The sequence below is a fragment of the Vulpes lagopus genome, chromosome 10 (genome assembly GCF_018345385.1).
Source record: "Vulpes lagopus strain Blue_001 chromosome 10, ASM1834538v1, whole genome shotgun sequence".
NCBI classification, from domain to species: Eukaryota; Metazoa; Chordata; class Mammalia; order Carnivora; family Canidae; genus Vulpes; species Vulpes lagopus.
This window is the reverse complement of record NC_054833.1, coordinates 32,261,180-32,284,087: the sequence shown is the minus strand read 5'-3', so window position 1 is coordinate 32,284,087 and position 22,908 is coordinate 32,261,180. Positions and strand designations below refer to the sequence as shown.

The 22,908-nt window shown below is 44.8% G+C and overlaps 1 protein-coding gene across 3 annotated transcripts in view; it reads right to left on the bottom strand.

The window, feature by feature from the left end:
• The window catches only part of ETS1 (ETS proto-oncogene 1, transcription factor), a 131,049-nt gene that overhangs the window by 76,581 nt on the left and 31,560 nt on the right, over positions 1-22,908 (bottom strand). The gene's annotated exons all lie outside the window — the stretch shown is intronic.

The following is a 22,908-nucleotide window of genomic DNA, read 5'->3' as shown; positions in this document are numbered from 1 at the left end:
ACACCTTCCAATGTTGGATTGTCCCCCGCTCTGGGCTGCAGGTCTCATACCCATTCAGTGATTCTGTACAACTCGAGCAAAACAGGAACTTAAGCAAATGGCTGTGCCATTTGGCTTTCAAGCTGCTCAGTGACTTAGCAGAACCTTTCGCATTATGGGATACACGCCCTGTACAATGCTGTCCAAGGCATTTCTCACTGCTGGCCCCCCGTTAGGCAGTACGCGACTGCATTCACTCCATGGAAGTCCTGTCTTGTGTTTTCCCATCTTACATTTCCCTTGGCTTTCTCTGTTTCGAGAGCTAGAGTTTTCTAACAACTTGACTTGGGCTGTAACTCTGAACTTCGAACCATCGATTGCGCCATACGCGTGCATTTTAGTTACAGAATTCTGGACTCGTGTAGCACTCCTCCAAGCTTGGACTTGCCACCCAGAATTCAGATGAAGTATTGTACTTGCTGGCATCAACAACCTGCGCTGACCAGTTGCCCAAAGGAACCCTGGGGAGAGGTGTTTCACATTGCCCCTTCTGCCGCCAGTCAGACCCCTCACCGCTCTGTGTTGCCCAATGGCAACCCGTAGTTTGCTATTTAGGGGGCACCGGCTACATAATTTGTATTCTGGCGCTACCAGCACCTGGCACCCTGCCATCAAGCTTGGCACATTAGAACACACATAGCCTCCTCACTAGTTGCCTGCTCCATTTTGGCAAGATTAATGCCACATCACTGGGCAAGTGGACTTAATTGGTTTTCTGGGGGTGTTTGGTTAAGTCACCCCACCTCAGCTCCAAGTTGATTAAAGTGTGGCTTTGCCCTTTCCAACAACCGTGGCAAATAAATGATGGGGAAATACTCCAAAATGCACATGGCTGGGTCCTCTCATTCTTTTTTTTTTGCCTAGTGACTTTGGGGAGGTTTGGGCACTGATCCTGCACACACAATACGGTTCTTGTTCTTCTTTTCTCTACAGAGCAGCCTTGAATAGCTCTGTCTAAAATTATAAGCAGGGGCAGCCCTAGGCTCCAAGAGATCAGAGCCCTCATGCTGGGTCTGAACAAAGACCTTGCTTTTTCCCAACAATTAGCCCTGTAAAAAAGGACATCTATCTCCCTCTATTAAAGCCACCACGTGCCTTCAAGTCAGCCCATTGTAAAGCTAATTAAATAACACGCCTCTCTCCCCATGCAGGTCTCCTGATTAGCTTTCCTCTGTCCAAGACCTCTCTGCAAGGCGCCTAGAGATAGACAAGCCAACGTTCGACTTCTCCTAAGCTCCCCCTTTGAAAAGCCATCTTATCAATATCGTTGAGCTTGTTCATGCTCCCTATTCATCCACTAGTTCAGACTTTAGTCACCTCCACCTTAACGGAATAGATAAAATGTATTATTAACTTGTGATTGCTATCGGTTCTTATTTTTTAATCATTATTTTAGAAAGTAGATGATATGAAAGGGCAACATGTCTGTCACAGTGCAGACTCTTTGGTGGAAACCCACCCACATGGGATTGAAAGCACGGCCGCCAGCCCTGAAGTGCAGCACGCATGAAGGACTTTCAACAGAAGTCGCAGAGCCTGGGGAAGGCACAGCCAAGCCAGGGGCAGGGGCCACAGGCAGCTCTCCATCACAGAAGAACTCAGAGGGCTGTGACAGACGAAGCCCGAGCTCCTTGGAAAGGTATCATAGAGGGAAGCAGAGACCAGAGGAGGCCGTTCAACTGAAACGTTTTAAACATGATGTAGAAGTAATGAATTCCTTCAAAACCTCCTACTGCTAAGCAGATAAAACCCAACCACAGCCCAAAGGGCCAAAACTGGCCTCTGCCCACCTTCCCACCACACTTTACCTTCTTTCCTGCAAAGGGACACTGCTCTCCAGCGCACGTGCACTTGGAATCCCTGAAACACACCCTCCTGTGCACTTCTAGAAAGCCCCGGTCCACCTGTCCCACTCATCTTTCAAGACAAAGCAGCAAACATAAGCACTCCTCCCACCCCGGAGAAGGTTTCCTGGGCCTTCCTGGATAAAATCAGGCACTTCCTCCTCTGCTCTCGTAGAACAAACAGCCTCCGAGTCAGCACATACAGGCTCTGACTGAGCACTTCCAACATTGCTGACAAAACACCTCAGGCCCAACGAGGGCAGGAACCATCTTCTACTCAAATGATAATTTCCAGTTTAAAACACAGTGACTAGGACATAGAGAGATAGTAAATGCTTAATACATGTTGAAAGAACAGATAACCAAAAAGATGATTAAAAGGAATCATGAATGAGTGGATGAATTAATAAAACAACCACTCGGTATGAAATGTGATCTGAGATGGTAGAAACAGGCCTGTTCCCAGCTTCACTACACCAGGACCTGTGTGCTTGGAAAGGGCACTGTTCTCTTAACACATGGTTCTCTCTCTCTCTCTCTCAACTTGTCCCATCTCAGGGCATTTGAGGAGCTCAGTTGGCTGAGAGTCCGACTCTTGGTTTCTGTTCAGGTCATAATCTCAGGGTCCTGAGATCAAGCCCCACGTTGGGCTCCATGCACAGTGTGGAGTCTGCTTGGGATTCTCCAGCTCCCTCTCCCTCTGCCCCATCCCCTTGATTCCTCATTCTCTCAAATGAAGTCTTTAAAAAAAAAAAAAAAGGAATTGTCTGGTCTCGGGATTCCTAGGTGGCTCAGCAGTTTAGCACCTGCCTTCCACCCAGGGCATGACCCTGGAGTCCCAGGATCAAGTCCCACATCAGGCTCCCTGCAGGGAGCCTGGTTCTCCTTCTGTGTCTCTGCCTCTCTCTCTCTCTCTCTCTCTCTCTCTCTGTCTCTCATGAATAAATAAATAAATCTTTAAAAAAAAAAAAAGGAATTGTCTGATCTCATACGCATGCTTACACATGCACATACTTCTTAGATACAATTTTTTTTTAAATAATAGAATGGAAAGAGATCAGGCCAGCCATTTTCTAAATCTGCTTAATAGTTCTAGAGCTTAGCTTTTCAAACCAACTCTAGTCTTTAAGGTTTCTAGCTCACTGAGTCACTGGACCATATAAAGCTTCCTTTCCAAGTGTTTTTAAGAAGATTCACCAATCTTCTTGAACGTCCGATACTGATGAGTGGATGACTAAATTTTAAAGTAAACCCATATGCCACTTAAATATCCCATGAAATACTCGTGGGCCTCCAAATCAGCAGGAAAGAATAAAAGAAAAAAAATAAAGCATGTGGCAAAAGAGATTTTGAACTTTGCCAAATCCCCAAACATTTAAGAGCAGCCAAAGTCACTGAATGATTACTCTCTTTAAAACATAAAGCCTGGGGCACCTGGCTGGCTCAGTTGGTGGATGGTGAGACTCTTGATCTTGGGAGTTGTGGGTTCGAGCCCCATGTTGGGTATAAAGCTTACTTTAAAGAATTTTTAAAATAATAAATAAGCTAATAAACATAAAACCTCATAGCAAAACTCATTACCTGATGATTTGTCTATGAATTCACGTCTAAGCATGATGACTTTGGGTTGGTTCTTTCCTTATTATTTTCCTAAAACAGTCTCAACTTTTAAAATGATGTTTTTCTAATATTCGAAGGTACCTTCATACAGAGAGAGAAATCAAGGCATAAAGAGAGACACAGAGGAAGAGTCCATGGTCCTACAGCAGCAAGAGATAACCATTTCAGCACGAGTCTGTAACCTCCAACCTGAAGCTAAGGGAAAAAACATTGTCATTCATTCGGCAGTCACTTTGTTCTGGCCAACTTCCTACTTCATAAAGTGGAATGCCCACTTTATAATGATCATAATGGATTGAAAGCCGTCAAATTAGATTCTGGCTGGCAATAAGCTCTTTATTACTTGACTTTACCACAATGTGCCCCCATTCTCAGATCTTGTCTTAAAGAAGACTCATCCAAGGCCTCTAAGATATATAAAAATAGGACAATAAATGAAGACAAATAGATCTGCATTTCTATATAGATCTGACTACTCAAAACACAGCTTGCTATGAATACAAAGCAGCCATTGAGCACTGAGCGTGTAAAAATCACACCTGTTAATTTATCAAGGACAGATCAAATAAACTACCTGGCAGAAATAAACTATGATAACAAAGATAAATAGAAAATATGGTAGCAAGGGAAGAATGATTGGAAATGAATGTAAGTGTGAATGCCACCATATTAATCAAAGAGAAATATCAGATGCATATAATCAATGCACTTTAAGCAAAGAGTAGGAACATAAGATAAGAACTATGTTTTGTAAATATGAGTACTGTCATGGAGGGATTGGGCACAAGAATTAAGTACTTTGGGTAAACATGGTATTATTAAGGTCCTAGAAAATAGCATACTTTTTGTGGGATAGACATGACTACTTTCTGAATCCAACTGAGGTTTTCAGCAATATTAAAAGCCATAAAATAGACAAATCAAGACACATAAGAACCCTCTCTTTAGGAGGAGGAAGAGCTCAGAATTGGTGGTACATTGCAGCCGTGTTGGTAGTTGGTGACAATACATCCCGGTTAGCCGGTTCTTTAAGCAGTGATTTCAGAGTAAGCTAGCCACGTAACTCTGCCAATGGGATCCCCTAGAAGAGCAATCAGGAAATGACATCCATTTCATGCCATCTTCATAGAGTTTGAGTCTTTTTAAATCCTTTATGTGTCAAAACTCAGAACTGAATGTGAATGAGCACAGCTCCTTTCCTCTGATTGAAGGCACAGTAATACTTTTCCCTTGTCTGACCTCGAAGGTCACAAAGCATTTCCATCAACATCATGTCCCAGTACCCTCAAGATACGTCTAGGAGGAGGGCATGCATCCCAGCCCTCAACATGCCAGTATCTGTTCAGGGTGGAGAGACTCTCCATTGTTTTTGCTCAGTTCTTATCCACGAGAGCTGTGCAAAATACTGATGACACACGTTTGCTCAACTCTTGCCATTTCTTCATATGTCCCACATCTCTCTCACCTATGACTCAGAGATCTTTAAATGTGGTTTTTGCCCACCAAGTCTTCTGTCTTCATTTGTTGGATATCTTATTAGACCTTTCATCACTTATGTACCTTAAACCATCTGAGTCCTTGTTTTCCCATCAAGAAAGGATGAGGGTGAGAAGCAGGGAAGGTATGGTGCAGTGGAGAAGGGATTATCGATGCATTAATTCCCAGCCATCTTCACTCAAAATAGAAATAAGGGGAGCTGTTATTGGGAGGTGGATAGAGTAAGGTCCCAAGTGATGTATCTGGCTGAGCTCAAGGATGAACCAGAGGAAGAATGAAATCAGAGTCAGGATTAAGGGAAAGGGGAGGAAGGACTCAGCTCCCTTCCCATGGGAATGAAGAGGCAAGGGAAACTGACATAGGGTAAGCTCCTGCGCTCAGAATGCTCAATGTCTGCTACACATCTCCCTCACAGCTGCAGCAGGAAAATGTTAGGAAGCATTAGAAGTAAGAGCAGCTGGTCACAAAACGCATATTTCTAAATTATCTTTTTTTCTATTTATATATGTATATTGGGATTTTATAATAGCATGTTCCAATGGTGACTTCAGGACAAGCAGGACATACATTACAAATGCACAAACAATATATTCTGGGAAATGTTCCATTGTTCTAAAGTCACATATCCCCATTCTTCACCAAAGGCCAAGTGAGCATCTGAAACAAGGGAGAGAGAGAAAAGAGATGGGAACAGAAGTCGAGGGTGGATTTTAGATATAATATTTATTGACATCTCTACTATAAGAGGTGGCTCTACCTCCCTTATTCATAGTGGTTATTCCTTCAAGATGCCCAAATTGAACATATTAATTATATTAAAAGTATTATTTATGGCAAACTCGATAGATTCAGGATATTTGCCAGACAACTGTTAGTGACTTTTTTTGAAACCTATCAAAGAAAAAAGTAAAAAAAAAAAAAAAAAAAGAAGAAGAATATCAATATTAAAGCCTTGGCGAAAAAAACATGCATTAAATGGGATTTATACAATTCATTCATAAAATGAATTAATAAAATTTGCTTAGAAAAGTCTGCTGACTTTTTTTTTCTTTTTGGAGTTAAATTCTTGGAGACTGATTGATCCTTTGCTTTAATGAATCCTCTTAACATCCTCAAGATTAAAAACAGTACACCAAGAAGGACAAAAAGAAACACACTAAAGTGACTTAAAAATCACTCTTTTGCTTTAGTTTAATTGTAATACAAGAGGTAAGGGAAAAGTGTTATGTTCCCATTTAGAGATGAGGAAATTGATAACCACTTAGCAAAACTAGATTTTTAGATTTTGCATTCTTCACTAATTTCACACATAGTGGCTGCTTTCTGAGGCCTTTTCCTGGTAACTATTATTTCATAGATCCTGCTCGAGATCCAGCACAGGGTTTAATACTAGGCTACAGAGTCAGGCTAACCTGAGCTCAAATTTAGGAGTCTAGAACTTACTCACAGTGCAACTTTTGGCAAGTTACTTCAGCTACATAAAGCTCAGCTTGCTCATCCATAAAATGGACTCACGGGACTTTTTGGTAAGATTTAAATAAGACAATATATATAAAATATCTAACAGTATCTGGCTCAAAATAAACAATAAATTGCAATTTCTTTTCAGGTTCAAAATCTTTAAAATCACATTCCAGGGACGCCTGGGTGACTCGGTTAAATGTCTGCCTTCGGCTCAGGTCATGATCCCACCCTCCTGGGATCGAGTCCCACATCAAGCTCCCTATTAAGCGGGGAATCTGTTTCTCTCCCTCTGCTCTTCCGCCCACTTGTGAATACTCTCTCTCTCTCTCTAATAAGCTGATAAAAAAAAATATATATATATATATATATATATATATATATATATATATGCATTCCAAACCAGACTTAGAACTCAGGCATCCTCAACTCACTAAGTTCACTCATTATCCATCAAAAAACACTCATTACAGTGAGCAATGTTGCAGAACCACTTAATACAAATGAATATCTATGCCTTTGATTAAGAAATACATAGGTGGCCTATGTATTTAAAAACATCTGTTTACAAGAGTGCCAAGACAATAGGATAAGAAAAATCTTTACTTACTTATGTAAGTAAACTCTATGCCCCATGTGGGGCTCGAACTCCTGACCCCTAGATCAAGAGTTGCATGTTCTACTAACTGAGCCAGCCTACCGCCCCAGGATAAGAAAAATCTTCTAACAGATAGTGCTGGGGCAGCAAGCTATACATACACAAAAGAAAGAAATTGATCCCCTTACTCCACACTATGCACAAAAATTAACTCAAAATGGATCACAGACCTAAATGTAATAACTAAAGCTATACAACTCTCAACACGAAATTAATTATAAGGGTATTTCTTTTTTTTTTTTTTTTTTTTTTTTAAAGATTTTATTTATTTATTCATGATAGTCACAGAGAGAGAGAGAGAGAGAGGCAGAGACAGGCAGAGGGAGAAACAGGCTCCATGCACCGGGAGCCCGACGTGGGATTCGATCCCGGGTCTCCAGGATCGCGCCCCGGGCCAAAGGCAGGCGCCAAACCGCTGCGCCACCCAGGGATCCCAGGGTATTTCTTTATAACCTGGGTTAGTCAATGACTTCTTAGCTATGACACCAAAAGCATGAGAAACAAAAGAATAAATAGATAAATCAGGCTACCATAACTAAAAACATTGGTGCAAACCAAAAACATCAAAAAAGTAAAAAGATAACCTGTATATTAAGGGAGAAAATATTTGCAAAGTATATATCTGATAAGGAAGTTATATTCAGACTATATAAAGAACTCTTATAATTCATTAGTAAAAGACAACCCAATTTAAAAATATGGGGAAAGATTTAAATGGACATTACCCCAAGTACGAATGGCCAATAAGCAGGTGAAAAAATGCTCAAGATCATTAGTCATTAAGAAAAATCAAATCTGAACCTGAATGAAATACTATTTCACATTCACTATGAAAGCCATCAGAAAGACAAAACACATAGTAGTGAGGATATGTGGAAATTAATACCCTGGAAACTTTGCTGCCAGAAATGTAAAATGGTGCTGCCACTTTGGAAAACAGTTTGTCAGTTCTGTAAGAGTTTCCATATAACCTGGCAATTCCATGCCTACGTATAAACCCAAGAGAAATTAAAACATAGGTTCACACAAAAGCATATACGTGAATGTTCATAGCAGCATTATTTATAACAGACATGAAGTGAATACAACTCAAATGTCCATTAGATGATAAAATGTAATGTTCCCATATAACGGAATATTATTTGGTGATGAAAAAGAATGAAGTACTAATAGATTGTACAACATGGATAATCCTTGAAAATAGTCCCAAAAAGTTGGCCACAAGTTGTAAAACTGCATCGACAAGAGAAGGCCAGAATGGGCAAGTTCATAGATAAAAAATAGACAGGGAGTTACTAAGACATAGAGGTGGGAGGGATGGAGAGATCAGGACTGACTACTAATATGGGATTTCCTTTAAGAGAAACAAAAACACTCTAGAATTGAATTATGGTGGTGTTTGCACAATATTGTGAATATATGTAAAACTCTTAAATTGTACTCTTTAAATGGGTGCATTCTCTAGTATGTGAATTATATCTCAATAAAGTTCATCTCAAAACTGTCTTAAAAACAAAACAAAATTAAAAAAAAAAAAAACCCTCTGCTTTTCCAGAGGTGCAGTCAAGACAAATAAAAGGGAGAAAAAGAATTTCCTATCATCCAGTAAAGCCTGCCTACTGGAGTCTATGAACATCATCTCAAGACCATTTGCTTAACCAAAGTTCAGTGGAAAAACATCTAACATTTCCATGACCTTCTTTTCTAAACTTCCTAAGTGGCTCAGAGAGAGGCTGCCCGGGGAAACTCCAAATGGAACCTAAAAATATTATCTCCTGGCTTTATAAACATCAGGAACACTAATGAAGTGAGGAGCAGCAGACCTAACGAATGGAACATTTCATTCAGGTTGGGAGGCCCGAGAGTCTGAACTCATCTCTGAAGGCAGTCAGGAAGGCCCAGGAGGGGCCAGATTAGGGCCAGGGAGGTGCAAATCAACACAGGGTAAAGAAGGAAAGAATAACAGTGAAACTAGGATACATAAAACAGAGCAGGAGTGACCACTATTCTAAACATCAGTAAAACAACCCCTTTTCAAATCAGACTCCCTATCCTCATACTGCTGACCAAGTTTGGACAAATGAGTGCTCCTCACGCAGACACTCTGTATCTTCACTTTGCGTAATTTGTAAAGAGGCCAGAGGGGGAACCAGGTCGCCTTGGTCTCTCCCTTTTCTAGCGTGCAACAGGAATATTCTTATAATTCCCACTCTCCTGGTGCTCACTTGACTGCCCAGTGTGCTTATGTCTGTCTCAACCTCACATCAAGCTTGGGTTGAAGCACCTTGAGAACAAATGTGCCACCCTATGTTGTGTGCACAATCTCTCATGCAGAATAAGGGCTCAATAAATATGTGTTGATGGATGACAGATTGATTAAGTGCTTTCACATAAACAAGACCCTAAACCAGTCAGAAATGTTGAATTATCTCTGGTCTGGTTGAGGACCAAGACACCAATGACCCCACCAGTAGCTATGACGAGTTTGGATAACCAGGATACAGATATTTAATCACATCCTCTGTTCTGTGGCAAGTATTGGGCTAAGTATTGGAAATGTGAAAATAAATGGTAAATTCCCTTGGCTGAGAGGGAGAGAAACCAAATACAAAGAGCCTTCTGGAACAATCTTTGGATTTTCTTCTGAAGGGTTTGGGAGTTTTATTGGTTTGTTTTGTTTTAATGTAATAACTTCTGAAATCCTGGGTAGTTATCACCGTCGTCCCGACAGATGAAGCTCATAACCCTATCTTATTTATCCAACAGATCTTAACCACCTATGACAATTCAGACACTCCGCCTGGTCCTAGGAAGAGGACTAGAACAAAGCCCTACCCTCGAGGTGCATATAGGCGAGCAGCAAAGACAAAAACCAGTGATTGCAACCCAGGGAGATAATCTCTACAATTCAGGTACTCACCAGTATTGGGGGAATGCAATTGGAGCCTAAACTAAGAGACTGACAAAAAGAAGAAGAAAGAGGAAGAAGAGGAAGAAGAAAGAAGAAGAAGAAGAAGAAGAAGAAGAAGAAAGAAGAAGAAGAAGAAGAAGAAGAAGGAGGAGGAGGAGGAGGAGGAGGAGGAGGAGGAGGAGGAGGAGGAGGAGGAGGAGGAGGAGGAGGAGGAGGAGGAGGGGGAGGGGGAGGAGGAGGAGGAGGAGGAGGAAGAGGAGGAGGAGGAGGAGGAGGAGGAGGAGGAGGAGGAGGAGAAGGAGGAGAAGGAAGAAAGAAGAAGATTCCTTATACATTTGAGAGGTATTTAGAAGATAAGATTGACAGGACTTGTGCCCAATTTAATAAGAGGATATGGTAATCACCTGCTGCTTTTGCATTCCTAGAGTTTCCCCCTCTTCTTCCTACTTCACCCCTCCCATTTCTCTTCTAGGAAAGACAAAAAGACAAGAAGCTAAAGAGAAAGGAGGAGGAAGAAAAAGAGGAGAGGAAGAAAGAGACACAGGAAGAGGAAGGCAAGGGACTTGACAAGATTTTTTATATCCTAGGGTTCCCCAAGCTGGCTCTTCTGTAATTCTCAGCTTTGTAAGTCAAGGAATTTCCTCCTTAATTTAAGTTAATTGAGCCAGATTTCTGCCACTTGCAGACAAAAAGAGCCTCAAACAACACAAGGCAGAAAGGAGGAAGTCAATACTAACTACTAGTTTTCTAGGCTGGTGATGGGTAGATTGCTTGACTTCCGTCAAGACAGGATTGAGGGTATAGGTTACATTACAGACGCAGGAGAGAAAGTGATGAGCTCAAGTGTAACTGAGATAACTGTGTGACAAACCAGGTGAACTATTCACAGGAAAATATTCATAGAATAGACTTTAACATTAATCATTAACTGATGAAACTGATAGTGCCCTTTCCCCTTAGGTATTCTTTAATTTACAAATTTTCTTTAAATTTTCTTTCTTTAAAGGAAGCAGGTCTTTCACTTCGGGTAAAGGGAGGGGAGAATGATTAATTTCCACCTGCCCACCTGCCACAGATATCGGGAAATATGGGAAGTGAAAAGAGTAGGTGATCAATAACAATGGGAAAGATGCAGAATGACATTTCAAACCTTCTGTCCTCTGCCCCCAATCTTATTGGTTGAGTTCTCATAACACATGCCTAGCCGAGTCCCCTTTTTTTCCTTCACTCACTGAAGCAGAACTAAAAGATTATTCTCGAAATCAATAGCTTTCTTTTCATATGCGATCTGCTCTTTCCCACTTGATAGATTCCTAAAACATTCCCTTGAAGTTCCCTTAAAAGGTTTTGGAATCTTTATCTCATGTGATAAGAGCAGAAGGATAATAAAAAATTACTTAACCTACTTCTGAAATATCCTGAAATATATTCCAAGGGATAGGCAATTCACAAACTCCTTTAATAATGGATTTCAGAGTTAAATTTCACCATAGCTAATCTAAACCTCTTTTCCCCATTTTTTCCCCTATTTCCCCCCCCCTCCTTCGTCTTCACTGGATCTAAAGAACAGCTGGTAACTCCCTGATGATCCTTTATGAAGAGTTACGTCTGCATAGTTTTTCATCTTCATTGATTTTATACTTAGTTCCAACTCACTGCTTACCTGACGCTTGATGGCTATGAAAGGCAATGAAAAATTGGAAGAGGAAAAACGAAGTCAAGCAAGGGAAGACGAGGGACACTCGGTAGAGCACTTGATGGCACCAGTAAGGTTGACTATGTCCTAATTTGTGGAAATCACCTTAAGTCTGAGAGGAAAGCTTGTGTATTTCCTTGTGTATTTCATACTTGAAAGTTCTCAACTGCTCTGTGATATAAAAACAGGAGAGAGCAAAACAAATGTCCCTTCAATTCCATTAAAACTTGGGATTCCGGGCAGCCCGGGTGGCGCAGTGGTTTAACAACGCCTGCAGCCCGGGGTGTGATCCTGGAGATCCAGGATCGAGTCCCACATTGGGCTTCCTGCATGGAGCCTGCTTCTCCCTCTGCCTCTCTCTTCGCTCTCTTTGAATGAATAAATAAATAAATCTTAAAAGAAAAAAAAAACTTGGGATTTCAAAAAAATAAATAAAAAAAATAAAAAAAAAACTTGGGAGTTCAGGAAGAAACTTTGAAAGGGCAGATGGAATAGTGATTGCTTACTAAAAAAAAAAAAAAAAAAAAAAAAAAAAAGAAAAGAAAAGAAAAAAAAAGAAAAAAATATATATGGAATTTCCTCCTCCGCAGCCCAGTCAGTAGGGCTGGGAGAGGCAGGCCGCCCCCCAGGGGATTGTCGGGGATTGTGGATACATGCAGGGAGGCCAGAAGCCCCATCCCTGTGCCCCCCCCACCCCTGGCTGCTCCCAATTCTGCTCAGAGACATTTCAATTCCATTCTTTTCCAAGGCTCCCTGTCTCCCATCTCCAGAGCAGCAGCCCCGAATCACATTGAGTTTAAAATAAAGAAATGCTTTTCCTAAAGAATTCGCACACAAATAATCTCATTACCGCAGCGCTTAGGTTTATACAGCAGACGTCTTCTGCCAAGGGAAAAAAAAAGAAGAAGAAGAGGGAAGAAAAAAAAAAGCACTCTACGCTCACTCACACGGAACAGCTGCGAGAAGAAAAATGGTATTTAATTCATTGTGAAATATTCAACAATGGCTACACTGCACTTTTAAAAGCCTTTTGATAGTAAAACCCACAGAGAACAGCCCATCCTGTGTGCTGAAAAGCAGCTTCCCCACAATTAGTCCCTCTATTCAGAGGTCTGAGGAGTCTGTGTTAACTTTAGCACGTGCTGTGTACACTGCGGAGAGCTTCAAGGGTATAAGCTTTCACAAACTTCTTAGGGTCTACTCTTGCTCAGCGACTCTGTCTGCCCCCAAAGCTGGTTGGTGGCAAAGGAGAGAGGCAGCAAAGGGGACCGTGATGCTAAGGTGACAGATCCGAAGTGAAAGCCCAGCCAAGGAAATCCCATTCTCCCGAGGGGCCCTGCAGATGGCCCAGCTCCCTCATGCCCACTGTCAGACCCAGAGGAACCAGAGAGAAGGTCCCAAAAGACAGGCTACGTGGGCTCATCCTCTCCATTCGGCCTCCAAGATTTTCATGGGTCTCTGGTTGGTGGGACAACGAGCTTGTATTCCCCTACCAGTCTAGGGCAGACATTAGCCACTAGAGGCAAGGCAACAACAAGAACCTAAAAGAACACTTTGGGGGCAGGCCAAGGTTCCATCAGGGTCAGAGCATGGGCTTTGGAGGAGGATCCCAGTTTCACTGACCGTCTCCTCATCTCCCAGAGTTATGGACTTCTTTGGGAAGTCAGTTTACCCCTCTGAGCCTCATTCATCCCATCTGGCATCTGTAAAATGGGTCATCATAGCACCCTCAGACAATGTTTGAAGAGTGAAATCACCACACTTGTGTGATTCCTTGCATATAGAAAGTATTTAACGAATGGCAATTACTCATCCTCTCTAGCTGTTCTAGAAAGAAGGTAGGCCTTCTCTTCCTACAGTAAGATTATTTAAAATTGAACAAGAATGTCATACAAACTATTTTTACTCTACACTCTTCTATGTTTTTATTAATCAGGAGAGAAGCCACAGAAATACAGATAGGTCCAATATCTAACTGGATATTCTGAGGGATCTGAATTATGTTAGAGGGGGACAAAAAGAACTACTAAGAGTCAATCAAACTTGGCATCATGATAGGTTGGTATTGTTATTTAGGAACTTTGAACTCAGATTTTCATGGCACAAAGTACCGATAAAATGCCTGAATTTCTCACGTATGGCTGAAGTAGGCAGGACAAGTTTTCTGTTCTTCCCAGGCTTCCCTCAACTCTCCAGGAACAGGACCACAGACGCTTCAGCCACTTGCATTATAAAACCCGACATTCAACTTATCAACGTCACGTAAGCCTGAAGCCCTGTTCAGTTAAGAATGTCCATCTGTCCTGACCAAAGAAGGAAATGCTACGACGTCACTGGGCAGTTCAAAGTAGCTGACCCAGGGTGGGGTAATCTCTCCCCCTAGATTTGAGACTTTCTGAAAATGGTCTCCGCTTGACTAAGCCGGTTTGTGACGACAGATAGAACAGTCAGTGATTCCACAAGAGGTTAGAGATCAGAAATGGGGGCCGAGATCGGAAGGGCGCCCCGAGTTGGAGGCAGGCGGGTGAGGGTATGCAGCATCTGGAAGTGTACGTGCCCTGGTGGTTTCTGTACACATTGTTGGGGGGTATTAGCTCTGGACCCCCACCCGCTTCAGAGGCAGTGTTTCTGCGGCTCACTCTCTCCCCCACCCATTGCCCTCCCACCTCCGCCTCCCTGCAGAGGACAGAGTGCTGGGAAAGTCTATGACCAGCAGCAAGTCTGTAAAATGCAGATCACAGTGTGACTCTCCCCTGAAGCTCTGGAGGCCCCCCCCCCCAAATGCTCTGCCCCTCCCCACCTCCACCTCACAGTACAGAGGCCACAGGTCCACAACCTCCATGGACATTCGGAAAGCTCGTTCTAAGGAGCAGGATATGAAAGATGTTGAGGGGTGCGTGGGTGCCTCAGTGGTTGAGCGTCTGCCTCCATTCAGGGCGTGATCCTGGGGTCCTGGGATCGAGTCCCACATCGGGTTCCCCACAGGGAGCCTGCTTCTCTCTCTACCTGTGTCTCTGCCTCTCTCTGTGTGTCTCTCAAATCTTTAAAAATAATAATAAAAACAAATAAAAGGAGATGTTGAAAGGAGGAAAGAAAAAAAGGAGAGATGTGGCTGGACTTTAGTCAAGGCTTCAATGCCCAGTGTCTCTGGCACAATGGGATAGAATCGGCTTCCAGATTTAAATTCACTCTCTTGGGACTGGCCAGAGGGGTGAGAAGGGATTGATAGGAAGGAAGCTCATACCATGGAATGCAACCCAGATCAACAAAATTGGCTTTGCATACCCTCTATGGGCAACATGCTTTTAAATGCTGCGAGGGGGTACAAAAGTACCTTTCCTCTTGGGCAAGAGTCCCTAACTCCTTGAGGGTTTCAGACCACTCTGAGAACCAGAGGAAAGCTACAGACCCTTCAAAAACTCCTCGCACACCATTGAGGAGGGATGACGCATTTCTGACACTCATCCGGGTCCAGCATCCCTGCTCCTCTGAGAATCTGCAGGTCTGAGACTGGGCGGAAAGTGGTCAGGGTTGATTAACCAAAATGTACGAAGCAGGTAAGAAATCAAGAGAGCAGCAAAGGCGACCAGAACCCTGCTCCGGTGGCTACTTCATCACTGGTATGACCTCTCCGTTTCTCAAGCACCCAGTGCACCAAGTCTGAGGAGACGCAGGGAAAGACGCAAAACAACTTGAGTACGGGTAGCTCCCTTGTCTGGTTTGGTTAACGCCCCTGCAAGGATGGACAGAGGTTCCAAAGGTTTGTTTCCTTTGTCAGCAAGAAAGTCTAAAAGAATCGCACCTCTTTTTTGGAGGTGGTAAGTGAATCGAACTGGGGTGTCCAGTGGAGAAAACACACTCCTATTTTCAAAAATAGCAACCTCGGAAAGAGCCAAAGGTTGCCCTGTACATCAGTGGAAAGGTAATTCCTCTCACAGAGCAATTAGGTCTCATGTTTGACCTATGACCTCTGGCCCAGGCAATAAGATATTTATGCTCTCCAGACAGGCAGCAGCAGGGGGAGTGAGTGAAGGTGGAAGCTGAAGCCAGGCATTTAATAGGGAAGGGAGGAAGGAAGGGAGGGAGGGAGGAAAGAAGGAAGAAAGGAAGGGAGGGAGGGAGGGAGAAAAGAAAGAAGGAAGGGAGGAAGGAAGGGAGGGAGGAAAGAAGGAAGGGAGGGAGGGAGGGAGGGAGGAAAGAAGGAAGAAAGGAAGGGAGTGAGTGAGGGAGGGAGGGAGGGAGGAAGGAGGAGGGAAGGGGAAGGGAGGGAGGGGGACAGAGGGAGGGAGAGGAGAGCCTGATCAATTGACAGCAATCTATGAAATCATGAATGGAGGGCCATGCTTTGGTGTTTGCAGTTTCCACATCCAATGTGGAGTTTTGCTCCCCACCATAACTGGGGCGGGGAGGGGTGGGGAGGTCAGCACGATTCTATTACAAATGAGAAAAATGAGGGCTGAGAGGGCTCGGATGTGGCCAGGGTTGCAGAGCTGAAGGTGCAGGGCGAAAACCCAGGCCGGTCCCTCCCCACTATCCCTGCTGCTGGTTTCTGAACAGTAACCATCCAGGAGCGCGGGGTGCAGCGCGGGGTGCAGCGCGGGGTGCACCCTCTCTCCCTCTCCCTGACCTACCTAGGACTCCCGCCCACCTCTTGCTAAACTGCATCTCAGGGCAGCATCTCTTCTGGTCCGACCGCCTCTCTGCAAAGCCCGGGGAGGCGCCCATGGGCTACCGCAGGCTGAATGCAAGGCTTTCAGGCCTCGGAGAGCTCACTCCTCTCTCCTCTGCTCCCCGCCTGGATCTGGATTTAAAAACCCTGGTCCTCGTCCTCGGACGCCCGCCCTCCCTCCCCCGTCCGCCCGCCCTGGCGTCGCTGGCAGCGCCGGGGTTAACCCGCCAGCCCTGCGCAGCAATGATTTCTGTTTTATTTCAGCAGGGGAAGTGTGTGCCTGCCTGATTAGCCTGATGGTTTCCTCTTTTCCCATAACCTCCAGACCCCCATGGCCCAAGTGTTTACTCTCTGAAATAAAAAATCTGCTGGTGTTTTTCTTTTTGTGCGCCCGTGTATTTTGGGAGGATTGCAGAGGAGGGAGGCGGGTAGGGGTTAGGGACGCGGAGGCTGGGGGGCGGGGGGGGGGGGGGAGCGAGACGCCTCCCCCTGCGGGCGGCCCTCCCCCGCCGAGCCTCCTCCAGCTGCGGGCTCCGGGCTCAGACCCCTGGCCGCGGTGCAAGAAAGAAACTTATTAATGAGGGAGCTGGGTCTCCTGCTTCAGCAGCTATAAACACAGCGAACATCTGGAGAGAGAGCGCGGGTAAGAGGCTCTCGGCGGCCAGACACTGAGAAAAACAGGCTGTCTCTGCGCATCCCCCACCCCGCACCCCTGCAGGGTCGCGCGCACCCCCTCCTCCCTGCCGGCCTCCAGCTCCCACCCCATTCACCCAGCCCCAGCTCTCCATTCACACAGAGCGAGCAGGGCCCGCAGCGCGCAGAGGGGCCGGGGCCGACGCCAGGCGCGCCACCCACCGGCCCCAGCCCAGCCCTCGCCCGAGGACTTCCAGGAGAGGGGTCAAACTGCTCCAATCAAGGAAGAACTCGGTGCCCCGGGGACCTTTTCCCAACTCGGACCAAATATTTGTGGTCTGAAAAAGTTCAGAGAACGTTTTTTTTTCCTGTCTCCAGCCCCCTGGGATTGTCAGTGCAACGCTGTTGCATCCTAGGATTTTTTTTTTTTGAGAAGCAACGCATCGCAGGACAGCCAACCAGAAGGCGGGCATGCTAACGGCAGCTCCACTAACGGTTCCTCCCTCTAGGGGACCTTCCTTCCCGAGCACCTTCCCTGAGATGATTCATGAGTGTGAAGACCTTTCCAATCCTTACTGCCCAGAGCTGTCAGGGAGGCAGGAGTCTCCCGTCCCTAAGGGGGCAGAGCTTGTCTTCCTTCTCTTGGCCCTGCCCCAGGCTCCCGGCTCCCTTCACTGGCAAAAGGAGACACATGAAGGAGAAAGTTGGGAGGTGTCAGAAAATTAGCCTCCGGCCTGATGAGCGGGCAAGATTCACTGGATAAAGGTGGGATGTCTAGTTTCTTTGGCTCACTTAAATGCACACTCAAATCATGCTGAAGGGAGAAAGAAGGGAGGCAGCATTTATTGATCGCCTGTTGTAGGCCATGACCTTTTAAGTATATAGCCCATTTAATGGGCACAAGACCTCTTTGCAATCAGTGCAAGTATCCCACCTGTTAACGGTGAGGGAACGAGATTCCGGGCATGTTCTTGCTCTTTTCCATCACACCACTGCTAAACCCTTAGCCTGGACTCAGCACCCTTCAGCTCATACTCAAAAATCCATGCCAATAAGTTCTTGTAATGTGCATATGAGATAGCACAGGCCAAAAAGTTGCCAAGGGCTCGGGAGGTGGGAGTAGAAAAGAGGAGGTGACATGACATCGGTTAATCAGAACATATTCAGTCAATAGTTGGAGTCGTATCCTTCACTTAACGGAGAACGAGGTCAGGCATTCATAGAAATCTCATCACAAGAAGAAGAAAATAATATAGCAACGATGGAGGGTAGCTTTTGTGCATGTAGATTCTCTTCTTAATGCGCGCCATGGCTCTCACCTCCTGGCAACCTCAGAGATGCCATGCGAGTGGGGGGAGGAGATTCTTGGATCAAGCTTCCCCCAGCCCCATCCCATCCCATGGAAGTGACTTGCCAGGGCAGCTAGGCCCCAACCACAGCCTTCAGTGAAAGGCCATGAGACTACCTTCCTCCTTCCCAAAGGCCACAACGATAAAGTTAACACCTGAGAAGGTTAAAATTTTCCCCGAGAGGAATGACCCATGTTACAGCATCCCAGAAACACACACACACACACACACACACACACGCACGCACACACAGGATCAGAGCTGTTTTTGAAGAACAAAGAAACTGAAACAGGTCCTCCAGAGAAGGAAAGCAGCCCAAATGAGCAAAGAACAGATATGTGTAGCAGATAGAGTTGAAAATACTGTTCTTTAAAACCGCAAGGCCATCTGAGATGGTCAGTTGAAAGGCCAAGACTGCTATGAGAATAAACATTTCAGAGCAAGGTGAATCTCCATTCAACAAGTCTGCCTGGCATTCTCTCAACGTTCTCAACGCTTAAAAGCCAAACGGAGGCATCTGCTTCTCCTGTTGAAACTTCCCACCTGGTTGTCAATAGCCCTTTCCAAACATGGGGCCAGGCTTGATCTCTCCCAGCCGCCTGGCCGTCTGAGAAAGCCCCAAGAGAGACCAGAAACCCAGGCTCCCAGTACATCTCCCACTGGAACTTCCAGAGTTTATTTGAGAAAGACATTCTTTTGTTCTACCATTTTACCAGTAAATTTATTTTAGAAATATTAAGTAGCAAGATCCAAAGCCACACACTCACACTGCCAAATATTATCTTATGAATAAGCGTCATATTTCACATGGGAGCAATTTCTCCCATCATGTAAGTGTACCCCCCCACCCCCCGTACACACTTGAACAGAGTCGCTTAGAGACGACGAACGAGTCTTCCCCTTCTCCAGACATCTCCTCTATTTCCAGTATGTAGCACTGACCACCAAAAGTGTTCAACCAATCAGTGGGTCACTTTATGACTCAATGATACGCAGATATTTCTGGCCGCTCAGGCGTTTCGGGGCGATAAGTGATGATAGCAAACATTCATATGGTGCTTGCTGAGTGACAGCGCTGCTTCAAGCTTTACATATATTAACTTAGTGGTTTTCAAAGCATGGTCTCTGGACCAGCAGTAGCAGCACCAGCAGCAGCACCTAAGACCTTGTGAAAAATGCAAATTCTTGATCTTACCCTCCACACACTGAATCAGAAACCCTGGGGCTAGAACCCGACACCCTGTGTTTTAGCAAGCCGTCCAGGTGATTCTGACACACTTTGAGAACCACTGGTGTATGTGAGGAAACGAGAGTACAGAGATACAGTTAAGTTGCGTAAGGTCACTCAGTTAGCAAGAGTTGATGTGCAAACCCAAGCAATCTGGTTCCAGAATCTGGATTCCTTACCAATATACTATATATACGTCCTCTCTCCTGAGGAATGAGAAGTGGAAAGTAGGCTGTAAATGGGGGTACATGAGGTTTTTCCTATGTCCGATGACCAAAAACATACCAAACTGCATTATACAAGAAGAAATAATGTCTTGCTTCTGAAATCAAGGGCCACAGTAACAAGACCATGGGTTCATTCCCATTAGGGATAAGTTGGAGATACTGTCTTCTGCAGCTACAAACTGCTTTCCAGCTCCAAGCAACTATTTCGCCTTATAGCCACAAGTGTGGCTGATTCAAGATAAATCCACCCATGAAATGAAAAATAACTTGATAGTTTGTCAAGTTATTTGACAAACTGGAAGGGTGCTCAGTAAGCCTCAGATTTTTCTGATACACGCTGTTGTCATTCATAATATTAAAATTAAATATGGACAGCTGTCGACTGGCGGTATGGGCTGTGGTCGTGTGGCCCGCGTGCCCAGTTGGGTCTCTGGTGTCGGTTTTCTAGATCCCAGTGGAAAGCAGGCATCGCAGGACTCCAGCGGGGACTGGGCACCGCTCTGAGCTCACTGGCTCCATCCAAGAATGGTTTGCCATCTACCCTGTCCCTTCTCAACCGGACTGTGGTTCAGAAGTCGTCCCAACAGTTAATGGCAGTGAAATGTCAATGAGTTCTTAGACACAAGGAGTAAAGTGATCCTTGCTAAGATGATGCAGCGCAAGGGCCGATGTTGGGGACAGAAGAGTGGACACGGGAACAGGGAGGAGGCAGGGTCAGTGGGCTCCACTCCAGTCAGACTATAAACAGTAACAGACATTTCAGCCGTGTCTTGTGTAAGGGGCTCATTGATTCACAAGGCTCCCTGACAGAGGGATGACGAGGAGCGGAGACAGAAAGGGCCATTCATTCATGCAGCACACCAGCTCCCCGTCCCCATTGGCTCTTGCTAATGGCTCCAGGCTGGGGGGGCGGGGGGGAATGGGCGGACGGGAGGAGGAGAAATAAAAGAAAATGATGACTACGAGATTGTCATGAAGAAATGTACAGCTGCGCAGGCAATTGCATGCAAATGTGGCTTCCCTTTTTAGCCGTATAGTTAATGTCCTCAGATTCATCTGGGTTTTTTTTTTTTTTTCTGGTGTTCTCTCTCTCTCTCTCTCTCTCTCTCTCTCTGTCTGTCTCTCTCTGTCTGTCTCTCTTTCTCATATCATCTTCCCCTCCCCTTCTGGCCTTGTCTTTTTCTGGGACCCCCTTCTCTTGCCTGCCCATTCAGCTTTCATTTTCTCCTCATCCTGCTCCACCTGCCTACCCATACCTGTATTTTCTTTCCATTTCCATGCTTCACTGTCTTCCTGGACACCTTTCTTACCATCTGTTCTGTCCAACCCATTCTTGACTGTCTTGCTTACTGAGCATTCTCTCCCGCTCACCTGGTAGGCTCTCCCTCAGTCACATCTCCTCTCGGCTCCATTCCCTGTCTCCTCCCTCCCTCACCACCACCCCCGTCCTCCTCAGCCTCTGCCCCTTCGTGAATAGGAGCCACATTCTTGGGAAGGGGCCTGATGTTCCTCGATGGCCCCTCCTGCGGGGTATTCCAGTCACTGACAGATGTGGAGTCCTTGGAAAAGAAGTTCATTCATTCCTTCTGAGAGCACAAAACGTGAGATGAGAGCGGGGGGTGGGGAGTGGCCATGAGACGGAGGACGGGAAGGAAACTGAAGTTATAAATAGGATAAAAGAAGATGAAAAAAATGTAGCGTATTTTTTTCTCTCTTTCTTCTTACTCAACACATCTCCAAGGAAATGTGCTGCAGCTGGAGAAATCATTGGTTGGTCCATGTCTTCATCTCCCTTCTCTATAACCCCAAATCTCCTTCCAAAGGACACCCATCACTGAGGAGGGCTGGACCACAGCCCAGAAATAATCGTTGCAACTATTTCGTCTGGACAGCTCAAAAGGCAAAGGAGGGGCTGGAAAAGCTCAGGGTTCTTGCCAGATATTTCCATCAGAGGGAGCCTAGGGCAGAGGGAACTACAGACCTCACATGTGCCACCAAGGCACCGCTCCCCGTGGAGGCTTTCTAGAGTTTCTGAGCTGCGGTTGACAACAACCAGGTCATTTTAGGACTGGTTATTCTATGCACCCATCTTTCCATCCTACTCAAAAGCCACTAGCCTAGTGACCCTGGCTTCCTTCTCCTTGCAACAATGAAGTCAACTGTGGGAAAAAGACTATATTATCCTGCTATGAATCCTCGCATTTCAAAGCAGCTTCATCCCAAGAGATTCTTCACATGTATCACAGACATGGTGTCATTGGCCCTGAAATAAAACTTTTCTGCCTTTGAGAACCTTGACGAGGAAGAGAATGAAAAATCATCTTCACTTGGGAATTTATGTACTTCTCAGCTGAAAATAAAAGAGAAGAACCATATCTTTTAGCTATGAAGAAAGAACATTCTGATCTTGAGGCTATGGACCAGCTTGGAAAACCTCCCCTATTAACAAGACGTGACTTGCAGCAAACAGAAGCACCGTCCAGAGAAGAAAGCATTAAGGCAAAATAGCTTTAACTTGGGTTGCACTGGAAGATACAAGACTTAGGCCTGGTGTCATTGATAGGATTCAAGAATTATACCAGTGTAGGCACAACCATTTTGACCTTTTGCTCGTACAAAAAAAACAACAAAACAAAACCAAAAAAAAAACCCTATTTGTTTAGAATGGTTTGTAAAGGATGACTTTTTTAATCTCTTTAAATTTGGGGTCCTTAAATCTAACCTGCAAACAGACACAAAATCCTCCCTGTCTCCTATTTAAATGGATGGTTGAGACATTTGTATTTATGCTTGGAAGAACCAAGCAGAAAGTGACAATAATGTACGAAGTCTGAAATCCAAGAGTGGTGCCAAAGAGTATCACAAATATCAATGACTATTGATTCAAGAGACTATGGAACACAGGGATTGATTCCATTCTGCTCTAGAGAGCCAGACAACTAGAAACCGACTCTCATGTCTTCCCCCCAGGACCCACCAAGTGCTACAGCACCTTGCTTTGTGCCTCTATATTTCTGGGCAAAACTAAAGCATGGGCAACAAACAAACATTAATTTTCTGTCTTTGCTATTATAAA